The sequence below is a fragment of the Panthera onca genome, chromosome X (genome assembly GCF_046562875.1).
Source record: "Panthera onca isolate mPanOnc1 chromosome X, mPanOnc1 haplotype 2, whole genome shotgun sequence".
In the NCBI taxonomy this organism is placed as follows: Eukaryota; Metazoa; Chordata; class Mammalia; order Carnivora; family Felidae; genus Panthera; species Panthera onca.
Window position 1 is genome coordinate 102662547 of NC_138357.1, and position 27569 is coordinate 102690115.

Sequence of the window (27569 nt, forward strand, 5' to 3'; positions counted from 1 at the left end):
TTTATCACTGAGGATGGTGATGATGATGTTGATGATGATGATAGGAATAATACAGAGCGGGAAAATGTGTGGCAACATTCACACCCTGAAGAATTAAGTCAGAGATCTAAATAAATACACTGCATTCTCATGTTCTGCAATGTATTATCTACTTTAAAGAAACAGTTCAAGAATTGTACTAGACTGAATGGGGACTCTGGTTCTTCTTCCCATTCTGTAGTCCCAACCTTGATATTGCCGCCTTGTGAATGATGGAGTGCACCTCCCGACCCCTAGCTTTGGGGCTTAGCCATGTGATTTGCTTTAGCAGACAGCGGGTGAGCAGAAGTGACCTCATGCTAGTTTGAAGCCTAGGCCTTGAGAGCCCTTGCATTTTCCTCTTTGTGCCTCTACCACACGTACTAGAAGAACATGCCCCATCCAGGCGGCTCATCTCGGAAAGAAGAGGATAGACACGTTGGGTGGGGCTGCAGTAGCCACGCCCTTCGATTGTGGTTTGAAACCCTAGACGTCACTCAGCATTATTGTGATTGTAGCTCATTGACACAGCAAATAAATTTGTTTTTCCTGAATATCCATTGAAAATTCACAATATTGGCTATCTTTGGGATGAAAATATAAAGCCTATATTTTAATTTTAATGATTCACTGTTGAATAAGTTTTTTAAACGTGAAATCTTCCCTTATCCGGTGATGTCATTATATTAAGCTTATACATCATAAATACGCTGTTTATTTCTGTTTATTTGTAAGCAACATTGGTCATGGTTGGAAATGCCACCAACCTTGAGGGGATACACACATTTCCATACTAAATGAAAAAAAAAAAGCCCTCCTTATAGCAAAGTATTGCATAACAATGTTTCATTTGAATACTTTATACATTCCCAGGAGAAAGTGTGTAATATTTGGTTTTGTGAGAGAGATAAAAATAATGAACATTACCATCTGGTTTAACCGTTGTGGTGATACAGAATCGTAGCTGTGTTAATTACCCTTGTGGTTTGTCTTTATAGAGATAATTATATGTGAAATTCCTTTCCAATTTGTTATGTAATGTTAGAAATACTTCCCAAAATTGACATGGATTCATTATGTTACCATCTTGCTGGCATAATCATTAACACTAAACCCATAGATCTATTGAATGTTTAAAAACTATAGTATTGAAGACAATATTATGAAAAGACATTTTGGAAATAATGCTTTTTGCGTGCCTTTTGAATAATTGGATTGCTCAGTATTTCTTCATGTCTGGTTCCTGTAACTAAGTCATACTGTCTATTTAAAAATAGATGTCAGCTGAAGACAACCGGGCAATGGCTCTGTCTCGACAACAATCTTTTTATATATTCAGATTTCCTTTATTATTAGACATGTCTGTTTGGTAAATTGGTGTTTCTTTACCTTTCGGAATTTAGGGAAAGGACACAAGAAAATAACACTAATTTCCTCTGGCATTTTGGCCAAATCAAATTTAAGGCTTCCTGGAGACGATGTCTAATCAATTCGAAGAAACATTTGAAAAGATTCCTGTTAATGTATCTGCGAAATGAATTAGTGGCATACGCTGTTGGTAGGTGACTTAGGTACAATTGTAATTTTTTTGTAATCCCGGGAGAAGATGCAGTGCCTTCTAAAATGTCACAATGAGTGTGGTGATTCAAAATTCGGAGAGACTGATCCCCTGCAAAGCTTCCTGACATCATTGTTCCTAGGGGAATTTTGTTCCAGTATTTATAGCAGCCGCAGCCGTACTATTTCGGTATTACTCCAGTCATAGGTATTACTGCGTTATTCACATACCTATATCGTGGTCTAAAGAGTAAGTGGACCTCATATTCTAGAGAAAGCACGAGAAGAAATGAAATGAAGTTTGCCGTGGTTCTGGATATTCCACGTTATTGTTCGTGGGTTCTCAGAATTAACCGAGTAATGCCTTACTGGCTGCTCTCTGTTCCATGCCGTGAGTGTTATTCCTGTAGAAGAGGAGTGGAGAGTGGGAAGAAAATGAAATCTGTCAATACTGTGAATATATAAATAATAAAAGGGGCAGGAGAACTGATTAATTCCGAATCGTCTTTATAAAATGACTGGAGTCAGGAAAATGCTCAGTCTGCACAGCTGATTGGGAAATGTATGCAATCTGTTGATCGGAATTCATTTGTGAATGCTCTCTTCCAGAGATTGATATGCCAGAGTTCTTAAAAACAGTTTGGCCCCACGAAAAAGGAAAACGACAGACCTGGGAGATGGCGATTTAAAATGGAAGGAAGTGTTTTCCCACCTTACCCACAACCTTCCAGCAAATAATTGATACAAATAAGTCAAAATGCAGTTTGGTTTCACAGCAGAGTTTCCAAATACTTCCAATCAATATATACTTGTCATGTGGTGGGAAAAGAAAAAGCTAAATTCTTGGATCACCAAGTAGAAAATTTACTAAAACTAGATGGAAAGCTCTAGGTTTAGTTCGGGGATGCTATGACGAAAAACATATTCAGCATTGGTCTTTTAATCTTAGGTAGTATGTACGTATGATCTTATTTGCATAACTAAAGCAACTGTGTTGTGACATTATATATTATAACAATATTATAATATATATATTATATTATATATATAGCAATAGAAGTCCTCTGAGCTAACTCAATAATAATCAGTCTGCATCGTGTGTTATTTATATCTCTTTGTGATTTGTAACCAAAGCAATGACAGCAACTTAGTAAGATCAATTTACAAACCTGTGTCATTCACAAAATTGTTAGTTTTGTCTGTGTGTTCTTCATTTAAATATTCTTAAGTTCCGGGGCGCCTGGGTGGCTCAGTCGGCTAAGTGTCGACTTCAGCTCAGGTCACGATCTTGCGGCCAGTGAATTCGAGCCCCGCGTCGGGCTCTGTGCTGACAGCTCAGAGCCTGGAGCCTGTTTTGGATTCTGTGTCTCCCTCTCTCTCTGACCCACCCCGTTCATGCTCTCTCTCTCTCTGTCTCAAAAATAAATAAACGTTAAAAAATTTTTTTTAAAAAATTCTTAAAATTCTTAGGTTCCTTATACAAGCTACATACTTAGTTTCTTGTGCGTAAGGAATAGAATTTAAAACTTTGTTTTCTGAAATTTTCCTTCATAAAACCACATCATCAACATCCATTCTTGGCTGCTCCATTTAACTAGTAAAATACCTAATCTGTTTTCAAGGATTTGCCTCTTAACTATGGTGTAATGTTAAGACTAACTAGCGAAATGATTGTATTTTTCAATCTCACAAAATGTCGTCCATCCATATCCAAAAACTTAAACTTGAAGTTAGTATTCTACTTTGTCTTTTGTCTAGAAAAATATATTTTCCTCAGTAACAATTAAGCTAGGAATCTTCAAACCAAAAACTACAAAAAAAAAAAAAAAGTGAATTAGGCATCTTTCTGTTAGCGTTTATTTGGGGAGTCTAGCTGTCATTTTTCTCAGGTTATCAGTACATTTCGTGTTCTTGAATTCAACCTGTCTATTTAATTTGAATAGGCGGGTTTAAACTTTTCCCAACCTGCACAAAGGGGCCTAAGGTCCTTTGGCTGGAGAGGGTCTCCTTATTATTTCCTTCTCATTTTTGAATAAAAATTTATTGAATATAGTCTAAATAAAGTACTCATTCTGCTTCACCATGTTAACTAACCTGAACCTTGATATATACCCCAAATGAGCAATTATAAAAAGCAGTTTTAGGGGCACCTCGGTGGCTTAGTTGGTTGAGCATCGACTTCAGTTCAGGTCATGATCTTGTGGTTCATGGGTTCGAGCCCCACGTTGGGCTCTGCACTGACAACTCAGAGCCTGGAGTGTGGAGCCTGCTTCGGATTCCGTGTCTCCCTCTCGCTGCCCTTCCCCTGCTCGCACTCTGTGTCTCTCTCTCTCTCTCTCAAAAAATAAATAAACGTTAAAAAATATTTTTTTTAAAAAAAGCAGTTTTAGTCTTCTCATACAAATGCAGTCTCTTAGAAGCAGTCTCCTGGGAAGTCCCTCAAATGAAACTTTTAGTAATTGACTACACATTAGCCCCACCTGCAGCCACCAGAGTGTGACAGGAACCAGATTTCATGATGTCAAGTGGGCCTCAATTTCGCAACTCATTCTTTTTCCTGTATGGTCTTTTTAATTGCACTATTTCCTGCTAGTCAAAGCTATGACTGGTGAAGTATTCAAATGTTTCAACTTCAGAGAAAAAAATAAACCCATCACAACTCTTTTTTTTTAATCTTTAGCATTTAAAATTCATATACCCACTCAGTCCTTGAAGGGAATATATGCTGAGGAGTAGATTGATTATAAGACTGTATAGAATATACACCTTCTGTCCTATTGAAGGGACTCCCCGGACAAGGAGAATTTTTCCACTCCAGGCTTGGGCAAGACTATAGGATCCATAGATCATAGAATCACAGGGCTGAAAGAGAAATCTCAGAAATCATTAAATCAACTTATCAAATGAGGAAAATTAAGCCCGTGAGATACCCATTTTAAAACATATCATTCAGGGGCACCTGGGTGGCTCAGTCGGTTGAGTGTCCGACTTCCGCTCAGGTCATGATCTCAGAGTTCGTGAGTTCGAGCCCTGCGTCGGGCTCTGTGCTGACAGCTCAGAGCCTGGAGCCTGCTTTGGATCCTGTGTCCCCCCTCTCTCTGCCCCTCCCATGCTTATGCTCTGTCTCTCTCTGTCTCTCAATAATAAATAAATGTTAAAAAAAATTTTTTTTTAGAAAACCATCATTCTACGGGGCACCTGGGTGGCTCCGTCGGTTAAGCATCCAACTTCGGCTCAGGCCATGATCTCCTGGTTCGTGAGTTGGAGCCCCACTTTGGTCTCTGTGCTGACAGCTCAGAGCCTGGAGCCTGCTTTGGATTCTTTGTCTCCTTCTCTTTCTGCCCCTCCCCCACTCGCACTCTGTCTCTCTCTCAAAAATAAATAAACATTTAAAAAATTTAAAACATAAAAATGAATGAATTAATTTAAAAATCCACATCATTCTACATCTTTACAATATTGAGCTGTCCAATCTAGGACTGTCGTAGATCCCTTTAGTTATTTAGATCTTCGTGAATGCCTCACGACAACATATCAGACTTGTCTGTGTAGAGGCTCTGTACGTCTTTAGCATGATTTCCTTCCAAGAATTTCATATTTTTTAGTACCTTTACGGAAGTGAAATTTTGAAATTTTGATGTTAAGAAATTATCTCACGGACTCCTCCCTTGGTCTCCTGTGCTCTTCCCATATAACTGCCAGGAAGCTGTCATTCAAATTCAGAGACCACGTTAGAAGCAGAGGAAACAGTTGGAGAGGCACATGAAATTGGAAAACTACCTGCAAAAACTTTTCAGTTCTCCTCACGTTAGTTACGGTGGCTGGAGGTGAAATGGAGCCTTCACCCATCAGCGGTAATCGCGTGTAACAAGCAATCTGTAGATGACAAAACAACCGGAGACAGCCGGGCTCACCACACTTGGGAAACCTAACTGGTAGAAATGCCAAAACCTTATCGCTTTGTTGCCCCTTTGTCGATAAGAGGACTTACTCCATTTCCGTACGAGAAAGTTTGTTTGAGAATCCAGTTTTGTTTTAAGCTTGAGCTTAGGTATTCCGAAGACCGCAGAATTCACCATCATCATCCTATCGCAGCAGGCTCCTTTCAAATATTGCAGTCTAGAACAGTCTGCTTGAAAACCTGGAAATGCAACCTAGTGAGTTCAACTTGATTAGTATTTTGCCTTCTTATTTCCAGTCCTGGACCTCAGCCAATCATTGCTACCCGATTTTGGTAACTGGCATGAACATGAACTTTATGAAACTTCGATAATTTTTAATCATTTGGTCTTTCTTTTTTTCTCTTACTGGCTGGACATCAATTCAGCAGAACTTTCCGGGGTTGTATTGCTTATAAGCCACCTTTCAGTTTATAGTATGTATCAGTTAATTTTGCTACATGATAAGCAAATAGTTTCCGTGGCTGATAGCAAAGGCTTACTTAGTAACGGATCGGCAGTTTAGTGGAGTTTGGCTGATCTTGGCGAGGCTTGGCTTGACTCTGCTTATCTCCAGGCTGCAGGACAAGTCTGAGTCCACCGCCTGTGGCTCATTCTGAGACTCAGACCTAAGGGGCACAAATGGCCAACACAACCAACACATTTCACGTGTCTGCTCTTACCACATTTGCTTCCCTTCCCCTGGCCAAAGCATGTCACACGGCCAAGCCCAAAGTCAAGGGATAGAGAAATACTTTCAACCTACATGAGGTCGTGGCACAGGTGTGTGTGTGTAATTCGACTAAGGGTGTGAAAGAATTGAGGCCAATATTTCAATCTGCCAATATAGTCGGTTGGAGACAAGCTCGAGAAGTTAATCAAATGGAAGGCTGGTTAATATTTATGGACCTTATACCCCCTAGACAAGAAGGCAGGATCGCTCTTACTATGCTTGAGTTTCCTACCCCAGTCTTTCAAGTTAGAGTGAAGCCCAGAAACACCCATCAGGCAGGAACGAACGGCTCCTTCTTCAGGATTCAGCGTGTGAAATAAGCAGAATCTCATTATAGCGGTAGCCAAACAGCCATTTTCTTCAATTTCAGAGTACAAATGTGGATGTGTTAATTTTCAATTAAGAGTTCTAAACTTATTATCTGCTTGGCAGGCTCTTCTTTGTGTCAGTCATTACATCTGGCTATTAATGTTGGCTTTTGACCTAAATTTGAAAGGAACACCCAAACTTCAAGGGCCATGATAGCAGTAATTGTCCCAACCTGGTTGCCTCTGGTTAAGAAAATAAAAATTATACAACTGCTCTTTTTGACCAAGACAAGCATGTCAAGAAAATGCCTTCCTCTGATGAGCGGAAATGATAGAGGCTTCAAAAGTACCTTTAAAAAACTGGGAAAACGGAGCGAGGGGATTGACCTCGAGCAAAACAAAAACAAATAAACAAAGCGCTCGTCAGCATTGCTGTCCCAGGAAGGATGATATCTGGAAATGATAGAGATCGTGGAAGTACATTGAATTATGAGGCATGAACGTGAAGGTGAAGGCATGAAATCTTCCTTTGTGAAGCAAGCAGCAATAAAGTTAAAAAGCTGATGGGTAAACTTCATCTAAGGCAATACAAGCCATTCTTATAATATGGCAGAGTACTTTTCTTTATGTGTGGACCTGGAATATGTTAAAATAAGCCAATTTGTGCCCATCAACACCTAATTTGAAGACTTTCATAGGAAGAAGTTCCCCAAAAGCATCGTTCCACACTGCTTTGGTGCTTTTTCCTTTTTGTAAAGCACTACCAGCCTCAATACAAAGAAATTCATAATATTTTTATCCGGATCAGGTGGTTAATTGCTCCCCAGGGTATGTTTGTAGTGTAGGTGTTGGCGTCCAAAATATAACATTAAGAAAAATATTTGAGCAAATTTATTTAATATCATCTTTTTCCTTTTTGCCTTAGAAACACTTGTTTGTTTGTAAATCACATTGTGTCAGTCTGATTGTTTTGATGAAACCATTTTGGGGGAATTGCTTACGAAGCTCTCCCAAGTTTGAAGAGACACGGGAGAAAATTTGTAACTGTAGCTCAGCCCCAACCACAAAGAGTAACTGTAGGGCAATTTTTACACTGATGATTCAGGAAGAAGTCATGTCCCCTGTCCCTTTACAGAGCTGGGCTCTTCTTAATAGATTCCAGACCAGGGAAATCTACAGGTGGCCAGTGATCTTGGACAGGTGGATAACGGAATATAGAGGCCATGTCTGTGATCAGCCATATAAACCCTGTCTAAGTCTGATAACCGAGTGTAATTACCTGTGCATCAATGTGATATACTGTTAATGCATTAAACATTTATTTACAGTGTAATTATTATATAGCTGATACAGCACAGCCACACCATGGCAGCTGGTTTGGTGGTGGGAAATCAGTATAAACATAATCTTAACATGTCCTTATTTCATGCTCAATAATAACAACCAAGTTCTGTGTAACGCTTAGAGTTTACCAACCACTTTCATACCCATCGACACAAGGACTATGGTAACCCTGTGAAGTGTTGAATCCTTATCTTGTTCCTTAGTACCATCTGCTGCCCCTTTGTGTCGTGTCAATCAGGGTCCCAACAGGGGACAGACGGCACATGAGAAGGAGGGTGATTTGAGTGTCGATTTCCGAGTGCTACATACTGAGGAGTGGGCCGAGGGTAGGAAAGTCACAGAAGGGAGCGCAAGACCCCAGGGCTAGCTGAAGCAGAGCCATCACTTTCTCCTAGGCCTGAAAAGTTTAGGGAGGAGGAGAGGTTTCTGAGAACAAAGAGAAAGATCACGTAGACCTTACTGCCTTCACAGGCTAAACTTGAGACTTGAATTGACAGCCAGGGAAGGAGACCAAAGGAATCAATATTCTGACTTCAGTCTCTTCCTGGTTCTTCTCTCCATTAGTCAAACCCAACCAGCAAACTAGAGGACATAGGAGCCCACGGATGTAATCCTGCAAGTCAGCCCCTTGGACAGTACAGGAAGGGGGCTAAGTGGATCTGGAGGGACAAGGAGAACCCAGCTGGCACATCTGGTTTTATGCATTTTTTTCTGGATGATACAAAAAATTTAGAGAAATGTAATAAGGGATCTATTTTATTAATCATCTCAGCGATGTAATAATAATACTTTCTTTAAGTACGTAGCTCTCCTGAATTGGTTCGGAAATGTAACTCTGCTGCTATCATTTCTGTTTATATTCATTTATTTTTTATTTTATTTTTTAATTTTTTTTTAACGTTTTATTTATTTTTGAGACAGAGAGAGACAGAGCATGAATGGGGGAGGGGCAGAGAGAAAGGGAGACACAGAATCGGAAGCAGGCTCCAGGCTCCGGGCCATCAGCCCAGAGCCCGACGCGGGGCTCGAACTCACGGACCGCGAGATCGTGACCTGAGCTGAAGTCGGACGCCCAACCGACTGAGCCACCCAGGCGCCCCTGTTTATATTCATTTAATAGATTGATATTCATCAATCAATGGAATACCCACCATCTGCTATTTAGTCACTGTGCTATTTGCAAAATAGGGAATAAACCTGATTTCAAGGCTCATGTTCTAGTGCAGAAAAAAGTGACCATATTTGATTGTGAAATGTTAAGAAATACACCACATGAGACCTGCTAATGAGTTAATAAGAGCATGCAGAAATTGTTTATTATGAACCCATAGTGTTTTCAGTATTGCACTGAACAGAGATCACTGTCCTGAAACAAGTTAAAATCAGAATCAAATCAGCTGCAAAATAACTCACTTCTAAACTTTAAGCTTCTTGAATGTTTCTTTTTTTTTTTTAATTCTAGTATAGTTGACATACGGTGTTATATTAGTCTCACTAAAAGGCAGCCTCCTGAATGGAAGAAGATATTTGCAAATGACATATCTGATAAAGGATTAGTGTCCAAAATCTATAAAGAACTTATACCGCTCAACACCCAAAAAACAAATAATCCAATTACATAGTGGGCAGATGACATGAACAGACATTTCTCCAGAGAAGACATCCAGATGGCCAACAGACACATGAAAAGATGCTCGACATCACTCATCATCAGGGAAATGCAAATCAAAGCCAGAATGAGCTATCACCTCAAACCTGTCAGAATGGCTAAAATCAAAAATGTGAGAAACAGCATGTGTTGACGAGTATGGGGAGAAAAGGGATCGCTTGTGCTCTGCTCTCTTGGTGGGAATGCAAACTAGTGCAGCCACTGTGGAAGTGTGGAGATTCCTCAAAAGATACAAAATAGAACCACCCTGTGATCCGGTAATTTCACTACTGGGTATTTACCAAAAAACAAACAAACAAACAAGCGAAAACAAAAAAAAAAACAAAAACAAAAAACCAGAAACACTAATTCGAAGGGATATATGTACGCCTATTTTTTTTTATTGTTTAATGTTTATTTATTTTTGAGAGAGACAGAAACAGAGCGTGAGCAGGGTAGGGGCAGAGAGAGGGAGACACAGAATCGGAAGCAGGCTCCAGGCTCTGAGCCGTCAGCCCAGAGCCCGACACGGGGCTCGAACTCACGGACCGCGAGGTCATGACCTGAGCTGAAGTCAGATGCTTAACCGACTTAGCCACCCAGGCGCCCCTATGCACCCCTATTTTCATAGCAGCATTATTTACAATAGCCAAATTATAGAAACAGCCCAAGTGTCCATCGATAGATGAATGGATAAAGATGTGATATGTGCACACAATAGAGTATTATTCAGCCATAAAAAAGAAAGAAATCTTGCCATTTGCAATGTTAAGTGAAATAAGTCAGGGAAAGACAAATACCATAGGATTTCACTCGTATGTGGAATCTAAGAAACAAAAAAACAGGCTTCTTGAATGTTTCTCTTATCTTTTAAATACCACTCTCATTTCACAGTGTCAAAACCGTGTATACACAATAATCGTTTGTTGAATTGAATCAAACAAAACTAAAATAGATTTTTATCCAAACCATAGTTTATGCCATGTTTCTAAATAAGCAAGAAATAAGTTTATCTTAGGAATTTAAGTATCTTCCATCTAAATAACTCCTGTTTCCTTCTTACACAACATTTCAAAAGATATTTATTGAGGATCTAATATGTACTTAATACTGTGCCAGGTGCTATGAAGGATGCCAAGGTAATAGAATGAACTTCTAATTGTTTGGAGTTCCAATTAAATAACCTCAAGTTAAACCAATTTGGGAAGGGAACATTATGCCTTTGAGACTCTAGGTTTCTCTTGATTAGGAAGTATTAAACATTTCAAGTAACTAAACAGATGAAGGAGAATTCAAGGATACTTCTCACTAGTAAATTTGGATTAGTCTGGCGAATTTAAGACCTTAAATGGAACTTTTTAATAATTAGAAGAGAGAGAACATTATAATTACAACATTTGTAGAATCTGTGTTTATCTCTCAACTTTCTTCATCATTTTCTAAGTATATCTGATGATCGGGTTTCATAACCCAAGAAAATATTTCTCTACATTCTGGACATCTATTCTTTTAAAAAGCCCTTTTTGTATTTTGTTAAAAGTCCAAAGCCTCCTCCATGAAAATGAGACCCAAGTGAGTGAACGAATATAACAGTATAACTCACATGCGATTGGCTCTCTGGCCTGACGTCTGCTTTTTACAGTCCTTTCATGCTAAACTTTTTAAGAATTTATTATGAAAAGCTTTATTGACAGTTAAATCCTATCTTCTCCCCTGAGGAGTCACAGTTGTGTTTTCAAGTTCACTAGTGGCAGATGCTTCCCAGCTCCACTTCACATTATGTAAAGTGGACTTTCTCATCACCTGCATGGGATTTGTAGCTCCTGAGATGTACTTTGCTTAATATTAGTACCGGCGATGACACTGGCACAAAAACTCTTTTTATATTCCACGGCATTATTTTCCGTTTCACTTTGTAGTTAAAGAAAATCATGAAATGTTTTGTAAGTTTTACTTCCGGGTCAACTAGGGGGCTTGGGGTCTCTGTTAAGTCAAGCATTGTGCTCTTCGAAGCAAGCAATTGCAAACCTCATGTTGAGTTATTCTACCAAAGGAGTTTAATATCAAAGGACATATATACACGTGTAAATAGGCTGGTATCTCTAATTTGACTTTCATGGTCATGACTTGGATGGTGTCATCTCTTCTTGGGAAGTTCTACCTCCACACTTACCAGAGTCCCTCTGTCCTTGTAAGGAAAGTGAAATCCAAAAGAACAATGAAAGTTGGTCAAAATAATGAGAGAAAACATGAACTCAATGTATCCTGTATCGGGTTGAACCACAACCCTTCCGATAGGTTACGTGGTATGAGTAGACCATATCTCATGGCACTACCAGATACCAGAAATCCAATGGTCATATGGAGGCATTGGGAATACTAATAATCTTAGTGTTCCTCAAATGCCTTTCCCGTTTGCCTTCACCTTTATGCATTCCACTACTCCTCAAGGCCTATCTCAGATTCCTCTTCCATAGGACGGTCGCATGGATTTTAGCCAACATTTATTCCTCTCTTTTTTTGCACACTTCTTGAACAGTTGGATTAGAAAACCGGGAATTGGGACACCTGAAGAGTGTATTAACCAAGAAGCAGAGACGGGAGAGTTTCAACAAAGGGCGCATCTAAAGTATCCCACTACTGGGGACTCCCATAGCAAATAAAGTTGGCGATTAAATCTGGTCTTTCCTACTGATGATAAACTCCAAGGCATATTCTCATATTTGCTAAGTTGCCTTGCTGGGTTCACAGCATGCATACACTTGGTATTTATTGATTTATCAGTTAACTGAATGTTAACACATTATTGAAACTTTCAAGTTTTAAAGAAAAGTATTCCTCTCCACCCCTCAGTGTCATCCCTGTTATTATTTTTCATAGCACCCTGATAATCTCTTTTCTAGCATTTTCCACTAACTGTAACATCCCCAGCCTCTAGCACAGTGCCTCACATGTAGTAGGATCTCAGTGTTTGTTGAATGAATGAACGGCCTGCTTAAAGATATAGGCAGTACTTCTTTGTGGACTATACTTTTTTTAAAGTTGTTTTACATCTGTTTTCTCTAAAAATTAGAGAGAGATCTTTTAGTCAAAGGACTAGAGGTTCTGCATCTTCTTTGTTCTTTCTAGAGTGCTCTCTATCAGTGTTTCTCTCAGCATAAATAAGAATTGCCTGGAGAACTTGTTAACACAGGGATTACTCGGTCCCATCCCCAGAGACGGTGATCATTTGGGTCCTGGAAGTGACTCTGCTGCTAATCTGTGAAGCGTACTTTGAGTAGGACCCCTCTAGGATGTTGGATGTATGGATACTTGCTCAAGAGAGGGATTTGTGCTTACTTGCTTGCAAAGTAATGAACCTTCTCGTGGAGTCATAGATCTTTGAAACCTGCAAGAACCTTTGCTCTCATCTGGGCTACCGTTCAAGGTGAAAAAACCTGAGCTTTCAGAGAGTCTCAGTCTCTTGACGAAGATCCTACAACTCAGTTCTTCTCCATTCTTGTTCAGGTTTTAGTGTCAGGATAGAAATTTGCTAAGATACACTGAAGTGGCTTCTATGAAATCAGAGTGCCCACCGTATGCTGCACAGAGAATTTCGTTCCGAGAACATGAACTTTCCATTTGCCTTATTCATCATTCCTTGACATTTTTCCCACATAGGTTTATACCACTGAAAGTTAAATTACATCAGAGCCTCCTTTATATACACCTAGAGTAGCTTGCTAAAATGCACCTCAATTAGTAATAACTGAGAACAAACTATGACCAATTGAACTAAGCCAAAGAAGAAGAAGAAGAAGAAGAAGAAGAAGAAGAAGAAGAAGAAGGCGGCGAAGAAGGCAAGTAGACTTGTGATTTGAGTTTTTTCCAGTCCTTGAAACTTTGAGAATATCTGTCTTTATTAACTTTTGCTTTTTGCTGATGGTTTCTCTCATTTTATTATGGCTCATAGCATTGTAAATTAATTTAACATGAAAGATAAAAATGTTGCTCTTGAAATGTTTCTCATTAAATTATGGAAAAATATTACAATAAATAAAGGAAAGGAATGCCTCCAGTACCAGCTTCTGTTTGCTCAATTATTGCAGTACCAAAAGTGAATTATTACACAGTTAACTCAGAGGCAATATTATTGCCATTATGTTATAAAATAGATGAGTTGCAATCCTCAAAAAAAAAAAAAAGAAGAAGAAGAAGGTACAGCGTAGGTCCTTTGAAAGTGAAATACCTTTTTCGCTTGAGCTTCATTTAAATGCATACTGACCCCAGTTTCTTAGTCCTTGCTAATGATGGGCCCAACTTGATATGAAGAACCGCAAAGTAAATTTCAGCCAATTACTTCATTCAAGGGAGTCATTAAAGGGAGGTACCTCTGAAATTTCAGAAGGCATGTACTGCCAATTAGCTGAAATACTACTCGATGTCCTTTCTATGGTTACAATCTTTCTAGTATATTTTCAATTGAAGACAACCTCTGCAGAGAAGGTGAGAAGTTGCTGCTTGGTGATATTTGTTAGGTTGGGATCACACATGTGGAAGACATTCATCTGTATTCTTCCTCCACTCACAAAGAATTATACTTAATTCATCCAAAGCATACAGGGATAGAGGATTAAAGCGTATTTACAGGAGCCAAAACAATTTCTGGAAAGTTAAAAAAAAAAAAAAAAAAAAAAAAAACCATGGAAGCAACCTGAGGCCCCTCGACTAGATAGACTTTTTTTTTTCCATATGGAACTCAATACATTCATTACATTTTAAATCCTATGGAACAACCTTATATGAACACATAAATATTCTAGGTGAGCTTTTAACAATGAGGCATACATTTGAATAATTTATCTCCCCTAATATGTAAGCCATTAAAGGGCAGGATCACCTACTCAATGCAAGCCTCTGGAGAATGCCTTGGAGATTCTGGCAATGGATCCAACCCAAATCCCACCTTATGTGGGATCCAACCCAAATCCCCGGGAACTTATGTGATAAGGTACAAATAAATGATTGCGGTGCGATGGCAAAGCGGCACATCCCAACAAAGAAGAGCTGATGAGAGTATTATAAAAATTAGTAGTTGGGAAAACGTACCAGGAATCTTTTGGAAGATCTTCAGATTACATTAAAATGCCCAGTTACTATCTATCAGATACTGAACTATCAGATACTAAACTATCAGAACTATCATAGGATTTCAAGGAATGATCCGTTTTCAAAAATTTTAGGATTCTACATCATAAGGCACATGAAGTCTCCAAATGGTAGCTTTGGATGATTCAGAAAGAGTTACAGGCTATCGCGCCACATCAGACTAGCTTACGTATGTGTTAATTAAATCTGTATTACAGACTGGCCGAAGACTGGATTCTTCTGAGTCAGAAGACCCAAGGGCTGTCTCCAAATTGTTTATGAGGCTGCGTTAGTTACAGGGTACCCCTCTGAGCTAGCTTGTCTGACGCAGTGACTCTGAAAGGGACGGGCAGGTTTGCCCTCCCTGAGACACAGGCAATGTCTGGAGGCACCTTAAATTGTCACAGCTCAAGCGCAGTGGGTAGAGGACAGGTGTGTCCTACACGACAAAGCCTCATCCAGTCCAAAATGTCAGGAAGGCTGAAGCTGGAAAAAACCTGGTCTATTGTAGTGTTTACTCCCCTTTCCTGAACTTCTCTCTTCCGTAGTAATCTCCAATGCCCAAGAAATTAAAAAATCATTTAGTCATTTTTGCATGCTGTAAGATAATGAAGTGATTTTAATTATTTAGTATAATTTTTTTATATGATAAAACATTGATAATATAAATACTGTTTAATTATTCAGACTCTCAGAGCTTGTATTAGTATATTATTTAAGATTTCATAACATCCATTTACTGAACTTTAGAACAATATTCATTATTATTATAGCGACAAACGTTTTACTTTTTTCATTGTAACGATTCTTTAATAGGAAAATGTATAAATTAGTAATATATTTTAAATTACCTGCTGGGCTCAGGAACAAAATGTACATGAAAACGGAGACTGAAATCTAACTGTTACGTAGTGCCAGAGAAACAACCGCTACTTTTATGACTGGATGCTTGGAATTCTTGCCTCCACCTGAAATTTAGCTACGTTAATTTCTAGATGACATGAGCAAACAGAGGCTCAAGCTGACATTCTCAAGCATATCTTGGAAAAATACATTTTGAGCAACAGCGAGCACCCTTTCGTCCTGAGAGTTTTATTTAACTGATGGGCTGTGGTGTCTGGGCGTCAAATTCTTAAAAGCTGCTCAGGTAGATCTAACACCCAGCAACCTTGGAGAACGTCTGGTTTTGTGTCGGATCCCACTTGGAAGCCTCGATAGCTGGACCTCCTGGGTTCACATTCCTCACCAACTTTTTACCAGCTCTCTTTCTGACCCTGGGCAAATTACTTAGACCACATGCCGCAATTTCCTCATCTGGAAAGTGGGGGCAATAACAATGTCTACTTTTGGATGACGGATATATAGCATTTCCAAATTAGTTTCCTCTGAAGATCATCTTGAAGAAAACATGCAGAATTATTATTATTTGTCGTTTTTTACAGTAACTTTCTGTATTTCAACATCAGTGCTATTGATGTTTCCTGTCTTTAATCAATGATCCAAATATAGATATCGGTTATAAGGATGAAAACAATTTAAACCAATTGTAACCGTCAAAATTCACCTGGTAGCTGAGTAACTGAGTCACGCCTCTTTGATTCTTCCCACCACGTGTTTGACACAGTCATTTCATTATATATAATTACATTCCATGCATATGCACAAAGTTTTTCAAGCATAGACATTACTACCTTCAGTAATATGAACACCAAGAACCTTTTTGTGAACCCCTGGGAAATTGCGTGAAAATCAGTTTGAAAAGGTTCTGCTCGGGGCGCCTGGGTGGCTCAGGCGGTTGAACCTCCGACTTTGGCTCAGGTCATGATCTCACGGTCCGTGAGTTCGAGCCCCGCGTCGGGCTCTGTGCTGACAGCTCGGAGGCTGGGGCCTGCTTCGGATTCTGTGTCTCCCTCTCTCTCGGCCCCTCCCCCGTTCATGCTCTGTCTCTGTCTCAAAAATAAATAAACATTTAAAAAACATTTAAAAAAAAAGAAAGAAAAGGTTCTGCTCATGGAGATGTGATCACACGTAGGTTTAGTCAACACATAGTGACGAGGAGAATTAAAACACCAGCTGCACATGTACCAGTGAGTGCAAACCATTATAATTCTAGAATAGTAGCAAAAAAAAAAAAAAAAAAAAAAAAGAGCTTTGGTTAATCCTTTCAGGAAACTCGATCAAAACTATTGCATTTAGAAGACAAATATTTACTTTGGCGGTTAGAAGATCTCGCATTAGTCCACCACCTCGTTTGGTGTGGGTGGTCTTTTTCAAAGTCAATCTTTACTTATAAATTGTCACTAAAAATCAACTTTCTTATTACATCATTGACGACTGGCGGTCACCAATTCCTCATTGGGATCTTTATAAGATTCATTTATACATTTTTTTTAAGTTCATTTATTTTGAGATAGAGTGAGCAGGGAAGGGGCAGAGAGAGGGAGAGAGAGAATCCTAAGCAGGCTCTGTGCCATCAGTGCAGATTCCAATGCCAGGCTCGAATCCGCAAACCACGAGATCGTGACCTGAGCCCAAACCAAGAGTCAGGCGCTTAACTGCCCAAGTCACCCAGGTGCCCACTTTCATACATGTTTAAACTTCCTTGCTGGAAGCAAGCATACGCTTGTACATACTTCTCTTTAAACTGTATGCCAGGTACTGGACTAGTCATCGATAAATCAGAGATGAATAAGACTTGGGTTGACATCAGTCACGTTGTCAGGAAACTCGCCTGGGAGTTGGGGAAAGGAAAGGAAAATTGAATAAGAGAACTGTGTATAAGCATATGCTTTAGCAGAATATGAAATGGATAACTGCCCAGTGGGATCGGGCAAGGCTTCCTAGAGGAGGGGACATGTGAGTCGGGTTTTAAAGGCTGAGTGGAAATTCACTCGTTGAGATAAACTCCTTAAGAGGAATTACTTCCGTAGAACTTGCCATAAGCCCAGAAATAAATGGTGTGCGAAATCGGTGCCATCTGTCAATGTATTCAATCTCCTTTGCACTCACCTTCAGAAGAAAAATTCAGAAATCTAACAAGAAATTTGAATCTATTTTGCTCTCTCTTCAAATGACTTAATTTGAGGATGAAATTGAATACAATCGAAGAGAATCTCCCCTGGGGGAAGATACTGTTTATTGTTCGCTTGGGTCTAATTATTTTCTGTCAAAAATATATTAGGGAGAAACTTGATGATTAAAAAATCAGATTTCTATATTGGTAATGCCATTGATCTTATAATATATTAATCACAAAATGCTTATCTTGGTGACTTGCACAAACTTAAATGAATAAAACACAAAAATAATTTATATCACCCTGTAGTACATTTATTAAACTAAACCCAAAATAGCAGTCAGTGAAATACAAGCCCTTGATTCCAAACAACTCACTACAGGAATAGTCTGTGATTGTCATCAAGTCAGTGAAAATTATCTAATAAATTGTTGACTTCCAAAATGAAAACTAGAATATCTGTGAGGCCATCCTTGTTCTCTTCATTTTCCTAGAGCAGCTGTGTCCAATAGAAATACACCGTGACTTAAAATCTTCTAGGGGCACCTGGGTGGCTCAGTCGGTTGAGTGTCCGACTTCAGCTCAGGTCAGGATCTCATGGTTGGTGGGTTCGAGCCCCGCGTCGGGCTCCGTGCTGACAGCTCAGAGCCTGGAGCCTACTTCGGATTCCGTGTCTCCTTCTCTTTCTGCCCCTCCCCCACTCATGCACTGTCTCACTCTGTCTCTCAAAAATAAATACATATAAACACAATTTTTTTAAGTCTTCTAGTAGCTATGCTAAAAAAAGTAAACGTGAAGAGATGAAACCACTTGTAATAATATGTTGTATGTAACCTAACATGCCTAAAAAATTATCGTTGGAACATGTAATCCTTATAAAAGTTATCACTGCAGTGTTTGTTTGTTTTTTTTTTTTTAATTTTTTTTTTAACGTTTATTTATTTTTGAGACAGAGAGAGACAGAGCATGAACGGGGGAGGGGCAGAGAGAGAGGGAGACACAGAATTGGAAACAGGCTCCAAGTTCTGAGCCATCAGCCCAGAGCCTGACGTGGGGCTCGAACTCACGGACCGCGAGATCGTGACCTGAGCCGAAGTCGGACGCTTAACCGACTGAGCCACCCAGGCGCCCCTGCAGTGTTTTTTCCATATGTTTTAGTCTTGTCTTTTTCCTTCTTAGAGCACATCTCCATTCAGACCAGCCACGTTTCAAGTGCTCAGTGCTCATATGTGGCCAATGATTACCATATTAGAAAGTACAGTTCTAGAGATTTCCATTAATCCAAAAAGTAAAGGACCTCCAGACTTTCCCTGATAAGTAATTCTTCACTGCTAGCCTTGGGAGCATTTCCAAATGTAGTCTACAGATTTTAAATATTCTATCTTACCATCTCTGAGGGCTTCAGTTTTAATGCTATACTGTTCTTAAAGAATGTCAGAACATTCTTTTTTATGGAATACTCTGAAAGAGCAGTTAGAAGTTTATGATGCACATAATGCAAAATACAGGTCATTTTCAAGCCTGTTTTAGAAGCACAAAAACCATAGTCATTTATCACCTGTGACGATACTGTCTCAGGTATGTCTTTGTTTGGGTATGGGTGATATTTTGAGAACTTTGTGATAAGAAAACAGTCTTTAAGAACAAGATTAAGAACAAGATAGAAGACTAAAATTGATAACTAGAATGAAAACCTTTTTTTTCATGGAAACCTGGTTTAGTCTATCCATGGGGTTATATCACGGAGATGCTACTTTGAAAATATGTCTCACATTTGTTAAGTTACTCAAAGTTCCTTCACACTTAGTGACTTAGCCAGAAAATGCCCTTGTGGCTAAGTCCTTGATTTTCAGGTAATCCTAGCTACCTTTGCAAGGCCACTGGGATCATTTTTGCATTGGAAGGATCATTGGCAGCCTTTCAAAGTAAAACTGAAGTATCAACACTTTGGAAAACAGGTACTAATGAGCGATCAGAAACCTGACCTCAAGATTACTTGTGAATTGTGAATCAGCAAAATAAACTCAATTGTTCATTTGCTAAATATGTATCAATTATCAGGTGCCTTCTCATTTATAAGTAGTTTTTTTTTCCCCCAAAAGTTGGTTTATAATTCAGATGTTTGGGATTTGGAATAAATTTACCACGGGGGAAATATTATAAATTATAATTAATTTCCTAAGCTATCTAATTTAATTTTTAATATGCTTGCATGCATTACTTGTCATTTATAACAATTCTTTCCCCCAAGTGTTCACTTCCCCCTAGAGTAATGAAAGTGGAGTATTGTTACATGGTACATGGTTGGATACTTTTACAAATTTTAATAATTAAGTATTTATTTAATGTGTTTTAGAAAAATGTAGCTCGTACCATAAACAGTTGATTTCACGATAACATTGCTTACAATGAGACTATGGAAAACAAGATGGCTCGACACGAGTCCGCTTAGAACAAACCATCAGGTAAATAGGTGGACACACATGTCATCCGTTCCGAAGGTGATTTGCGAAACTGTTTACAGTTATTTGACTTGTTGAAAATGCCTTCAGACTTTCTATGAAGAATGGCGGGAATTCATTTCCATCCCCTGATGCCTGTCGTTTTCTTCTCACTTAGGGTTCCTTCCTCCTCTCGCTCCTACCCCCTTTCCTTTTCTGATTTTACCAAGGACAGCAACTCCAGGAAGATGGCGGGAAGTGGGATGAGATGGGACATGAAATGGTAAAACAGCTCAGCCTTGAGGGGTTTGGGACATCTGCCTTGATATCTGCAAGATGAGTTTCTCAGGTGGGGGGAAGGTTTGAAGAGCGGGCTAAGCCGGGCAGCATGCTGTGCACGCTCTAAAGTCATGGGAAAGTGATTTTGAGGTGATTGCACCTTGGTAAATCTGGAGTTTGGAGGGGAAGGGAGGAAGCTGGAAAGTGAGCAAGTGTCCGAAAGGGTTTTTTTTAGGTTTTCCTTGGGTAGCAATGGTAAACCACTTAAAGTTTGTTTGTGTATTTGTTAAGCAGAGGAGTGACTTCATATAAAATGAAAACTGGAATGAGGTGGGAGGGGCAAGAGCTCTGAGATGAAAATATCCTTCACGGGAAGACTTAGGAAAGCCAGATGGGACACAGTGCTGTAAGTGCTGGAAAGATGGGAATTGATTCCAAGGTTTGGTTACTTTGGGTTTTATTGTTGTTGTTTGAAGCTAGACTTTGCCATGTTATGTAACGGATTAATGTGAAGGGTTAAGGGAAAGGAAGAAGCCAAGGTTTCTGGTTGGACAGCTGGAGGCATTCACTGTACTAGGGAACCCAAAGCTTAGAGTGTGTTTGAAGGGGCAGCGTGTTTTAGTTGTGCTTGGGATTTAATTTATAGAGGTGACTGAGTGACGGCAGAGACAAGTCATTGCCATGAAGGAAGTTTTATTACTCACAATTTCCAGGAGAAGGGGACATGTCACGCTTTGCAAGGTTACAAGGGGAAGAACTGGGGTCATTCAGGAGGCAGAGGGAGCAAAGGAGAAAGCATGGTTTCTCCTTTATTGTGGTTTCCCTGTGAAGAAATCGATGGGGCCGGGTGGGCAAGTTTGGGCAAGTTTAAGATTGGATCGTTTGAATAATTTCAGCAGGCTCTGGGCTAGCGGGTGTCTTGATGTCCAGTATCTGGCCTTGGAAATTCTGGCTTGGTGTGTGAGAGTTAAATAAAGGAGGCGACTGGGGATGTGGGCTTTGCAAATCAAAGGTACAATCACAAGGGAGTCATCTGCTATCTCTTGGCATTCGTTTCGCTTGGGAGGGGCGGTCTCTTCCTGGCCACCAAGGCCCCCAAGATGTCAAAGCGTGATAAAATAGAGAAAATAAAAAAAGCATGATTAATACTCAGGGTAGATGTTGTATACAACTTAGGACAGTGGCTCTCAAAGTGAGCTCCGCTGGAATCACTTGGAAGCCTTGTTAATACGCAGGTGACAGCCTCACCCTCGAAGTTTCCTGACTCTGGAGGTCTGGGGCCGGCACAGAGAACTTGCATTTTTAAAAAAGTTCTGTGCTGCTGTGCTGCTGCTGGCCAGGGATCAACTTTAAAAACGCGGATTTAGGATATGTACAGTTTGGGGGATATCCGAAAGGAGCAAAATTCACGGAATATTCCTGGGTAGTTGTGCACCTGGGAAGTTCAGCATAGAATATTAGGCTAGAGATAAAGACTTGGGAGATCATCTGTATCAAAACGATAATTGAAATCTGGGGAACGCCTGCAGGGTAGGGGGGTGTCTGTGTACCAAGAAAAGGAAAAAAGACTAAAGCCCAAGCTCCAATGACCCTTCAGAATAGAGGAGGGAGAAGAACCCACAGAGGAGGTTCGGGAAACTTCTAAGGGCCTGAGGAGGCCAAGGAGAGAAGACATTCACAGCCAACATGAGACATGCTTCCGAATGACTGCGCTGGCTTTGCCCCCGTGCGTCAACTGCTGCATAATTCATTACAGTCATAAATACATACTTTAATAAACAACTAAAGTAATGCAACTGATTTTTTAAATAAAAAATTTCACGTCGAATTAGTCGCCTTAGGAGGCTGCCAAATTATTTCCGGGATGTCGTTACCACCCCGACCATCTTGGCACTCCTCTTTCAGGGGCTTTCCAGTGCTGCGGTTTCTTCTTTTTTAATGTTTTCAGAGGTAGCGAATTTTCCTATTTTGAGGGTGGAATTGATTTTTTGCGTCAGTCTTCAAAGCCTCTTATGGTTTATGAAATAAATAAATGATAGACCTAGATGCAATCAAGTCTTTAAAAAATTGCATGCCGGGGCGCCTGGGTGGCTCAGTCGGTTAAGCGTCCGACTTCAACTCAGGTCACGATCTCTCGGTCCGTGAGTTCGAGCCCCGTGTCGGGCTCTGGGCTGATGGCTCAGAGCCTGGAGCCTGCTTCCGGTTCTGTGTCTCCCTCTCTCTCTGCCCCTCCCCCGTTCATGCTCTGTCTCTCTCTGTCTCAAAAATAAATAAACGTTAAAAAAACTTTTTTAAATAAATAAAAATAAAAAATAAAAAATTGCATACCTACTGGAATTTCTTCTGTTATTGGAAACTCTTCCAAGGCAGTTTCAAAGGAGGCGTTTAGTTCTTAAATTATAACGTCACTCACTACATTAAAGGGCAAACATTCATTTGAATGAATGCGTTCCTGGTCAGTGTGTTTTCGGTGCCTTTTTACCTGACAGTCCTCTCAGACAGGTGCCTATACAAATCCCACTTCCTCAGAAAGCCTGTGAGAAATGTCTTGACTCAAATGTGATTCCGAGATTCCTGGCAAATAGGCGCTGTGTGGTGACAAACTTGTCATCCTGTCTTTGGGGAAGCTCTGGATCCCATTCAGAAGATTCCCTGCCCCCCTCCGTCCCCCCACCCCCCACAATTTTGCCATCAACAAGGCAGACGGGAATAGTCAGGGGAAGATTTGCAGAGGGTAACATTATCATGGAAGACATACCTCTCCCACTGGAATTTAGTTTCCTAAATGCAAGGTGTTACCTTCTCGGGGCAAGAAGCCTTTCATATTAATATAAATGCAGGTGACGCTTGTGTCACAGATAGATTGCCCCTCAAACTAGCACGCAGGAAGGGGGGTTCTGAGATTCAGCACAGACGTAGCTTTTAAAAATATACGATTTCAAACACGATGTGCTATTTCAGGTTCCCTTCGGTCATTTTCAGTCGTTTTTTTGCTCGCTATCCCATTATGCGTGGATTTTATCTAATCCATGTCCGGAGATTTCTGTGGCCCTGGAATTTTACCTTTTTTTGACAAAGAGGCCACCTGGTCTTACTTATTCCCCTGCCCTAGTTGTGTTCTGGATATAATCAGTTAAAGGCCATAAATTCATTATTTTAGGTTAAACTTGAACTTACATGGGGAACTACTTGAGGGACTTGATAAATCACACAAGGAAGGGTCCCACCCCCCGAACTTCAGATTCAGTTTAGGGCTGGGGTGGGACCGATCATCTGCATTGCTAACAAGTTGCCAGTTGAGATGGAGGTTACTGGACTGTTACTGAGAACCGTTGCACGAAGGAAAACTAGATGCATGAATTTTCTGCCGTGACTTTCACCACTGAAGACATTTTGATGGAGAAAGAGACATCAAAATGTGTGATCACTTAGGTTTGGGTGGGGCCACAGAATCTGTATTATCACATTCTCGGGCAACAGCTGTTGTTGCTGGTCAAGGACCACACTTGGTGAGCCACTAATTAAAATATCATTTAAAAAATTTAGTCCAGGGGCGCCTGCGTGGTCCAGTCGGTTAAGTGCCTGACTCTTGATTTCAGCTCAGGTCACGATCTCACAGTTCATGAGATCAAGCCCCGTGTGGGCTTGGGATTTTCTCTCTCCCCCTCTCTCTGCTTCTCCCCTACTCTCTCCCTCTCTCTCTCAAAATAGATAAATACTTAAAAAAAAAAAAACTAGTCTAGCAAAGTCTCCTACATAATGGGGCATAACGAGTTATTTTGGTTTAATTTTGTCGGTAGTTTCTCGTAGGCTAAATTAGCACCAGCAAATCTAAGGTTCAATTTATGTTCATGGCAGTCATGAGGGATACTTGGGAAAAAGCCATGATTGGTTTTGGAGGTAAGGATGAGTAGGGAGGAAGAAATTTAAAAAAAAAAAAAAAAAAGAAGAGGAAGCAGCTAAATATTAAGTTGTTCATTGTGTTAAGAAAGGAGGAGAAATGGAGTAACCAGAAGTTTCTTAGACTGGTTCAACAAGGCAGGTCTGTCACAGTCACAAAGGGAAAACCTCCAAATTCCTTACATGGGCGATTTCTTCCCGAAGCACAAAGGAGACTAGGGACTTCCGGCCTCCCCTGCAGACACACTCTGTTCTTCATTCATCCTACTTCTATTCGCATGTCTCCCCTCCCCCAGCCCTTGACCTGGCGGACGGGTTCCCACCCTCTAGAGTTTACATTCTCATTGGGAAAACAGCTGACACATTTGTGATTTATGTTTATTTTTTTTCTACATAGTCACTCTGGCTGCTGTGTGACTAGTAGGATATGGAAAGGACGTGAGTGTAACCCTGTTCTGAATTCCATCTCCTCAGAGCTTTGTTCCATCAGAATCCCCTTCCACCGTAACTTTTAGGCCACCTTCCTGCTGATTGTTTGCTGTCAGTTTACCCGTTAGTGCCCTTCCTCCCAGTTAACAAACACGCGTCTCAACCTCAACACTGCTCTTCTCCCACGCCCTTCCGTCGTTACCTCTCCGCTCTCCATGTCACGGCCAATCTTTGTGAAACAATAGCACAGCCGGCTAACTCCCCTTCCTTGCCCACAATTTGGTCAGGTAACCCCTATTATCTGCTTATTACTCCTCCCTGCCAATCCAACTGCTGTCACCGAGGCAATCGATGTCCTCCCCGCCTTGCCAAATCACCTGACTCGGTCTCTCTGTGTAATTCTTTCCTTCTTGATTGAGTTCCTTGGCATCCTCTTACCCAGGTTTTCAAATCTGACCTATCCGCCTCTTGTTCCGGCTCCCTCACGGGTGATTCACGCCCTGCCTCTCCCCCAAGTGTGGATGTTCCGCAGACCCCATCCTCAGCCCTTGGCCGCCTTCCATCCCATGCCCTTTTCACGATCACGTCTTCATCAGAAGCTCCATTTAGTACCTATGAGCGGACGAGCCCCGAATCATTGTCTGCTTCCTGTATCTTTTTCTGGGGGTTCATTCCAGATTTATGTCTGCAACTCCCCGATGAACCTCTATATCCGGGCCACGGGACTGATGTGCAGTGATAAACACAGGTAGGGTGCACCGGCTAGTGTGTGCTCTGACTGGTCGGGCTTTGGCTATTGCAGATGTTAAATATTTGGAGGCTTACTCCTGCCCGTAGTCATTTCACAATTCTCATGTCCCAGACTGAAATTCCTAGTAAATGCGGACATTTACTTCTCTTCCCTCTTTCAGAAAATGACCCAGTTTTCTAAGGCAGGAGCTTCTGGGTCCAGCCTGACTTCTCCCTTGTATACACATCTACTCTGACACGAAATATTGCTGATTTCATCCTAAAATCTCTCCTGAAGCAGACTTTTCTCTGACTGTCCCTCGTTTCCAGATTTTTATCACTGTGGAGTCAAGCACACCTGATTCAAATCTTGTAGCCTTAGGCAAATTTCTTAATTCCTTCGAGCCTCGCTTTCCTCCTGAGATGTCTGTGTTGGCGGACTGAAAGGAGTGAATGAGATAGTTCACTTTTCTGTTTTTGCTTTTGTTGCCTGTGCTTTCGGTTTCATATCCATGAAATCAGTGCCAAGACCAACGTCATGAAGCTTTTCCCTTATGTTTTCTTCTAGGAGTTTTACAGTTTCAGGTCTTACATTTAAATCTTTAATCCATTTTGAGCTGAATTTTGTGATTGGTGTTAGATAAGGGCCCAGGCTCATTCTTTTGCATGTGGATATCCAGTTTTCCCAGCATCATATGTTGACGTCACTATCCTTTCCCCATTGTAGATCCTGGGCACTCTTGTGGTAGGTCAGTATGGATTTATTTCTGGGCTCTTTCTTCCGTTCCATTGGTCTGTATGTCTTTATGCCAGTGCCATTTAATTACTGTAGCTGTGTAACATATTTTGAAATTAGGAAGTGAGATGCCTCTAGCTTTAGTCATCTTTTTCAAGATTTTTCTGACTATTGAGGGTCTTTTTTGGTTCCGTATGAATTTTAGAATTTTTTTTTTCAATTTCTGTACAAAATGGCATTGGGATCTTGATAGGGACTGCCCTGAATCTGTAGATCACTTTGGGTAGTATGGACATCTTATCAATATTAAGTCTTCCTATCCATGAACATGGGTGTCTTTCCATTTTTTTCTTCTTGTGTCTTCTCTAATTTCTATCATTAATGTTTTTGTAGTTTTTAGGGTGTACGTCTTTCATTCCCCTACATAAATTTATTCCGAAGTGTTTTATTATTTTTGCCGATGCTGTAGATGGAATTGGTTTCTCAAATTTCCTTACCAGGGAGTGTGTTATTAGCGTAAAGAAACAACTGATTTTTGTATGTTGATTTTGGATCCTGCAACTTCACTGCGATTTCCATGCAGAGAGAGTCAGGTACGTGAAATGCAACCAAGAAAGAACAGGCACTATGATTGTTGTCGATGATGTTATTGTAGTACTTGCGCCTAGAAAACTCGAGTAGCCTCTAAACTGGTCTTTCTGCATCTAGTTTCACTTCATCGTCTAACATGAAGGCTGACCCTGTCACCTCCACACCTGTGTTTAAAACTCTTCAGTACCTTTAAGATAAGTTCGCACGTCCTTAGAGTAGCATTCGAGGCCATTCCTGATATAGTTTTTCCATGACCCCTTTTCTTTGAGTCCTTCTGAGGGAGAGATATAGCAAACAATTCAAGGCTACCTGGGCACTACTCAGCCTTTGTCTCCATACTCTTGTGTGCTAGGAAGACCTCCACTTAACCTCCCCTCTTCAGCCCAACTAATTTTTATATATTCTTCGAAGTAATCTCAAGTTGGAGAACAGACTTCTGGTCCACAGGGGCTGTCACATCTCTCAGCCATTAAGTCAAACAAGATGAGCACGCCCCAAAAAACTGTTATTCAGATATTTCAAAGTTAAATGGCTACTGATCATGCCTATAGAAAAGGGAAAGGCAACAAAAATGGCAGTGCCAACATACAAATACATACGGATATCATATTTGCAATTCGGGATTAATTTTTTTCTAACTTTTTGATATAAAAATATTTAATTAAAGGGGCACCTGGGTGGCTCAGTCAGTTAAGCATCTGACTTCAGCTCAGGTCATGGTCTCACGGTTAAGTGAGTTCAAGTCCCGCATCGGATGAGCTCGAGCCTTCGCATG

General features: G+C 40.4%; 1 protein-coding gene across 12 annotated transcripts in view; it reads left to right on the top strand.

Annotated features, from left to right (window-relative positions):
* DMD (dystrophin) overlaps window positions 1–27569 on the top strand; it is a 2113538-nt gene that overhangs the window by 1650079 nt on the left and 435890 nt on the right. The window lies entirely within an intron of this gene.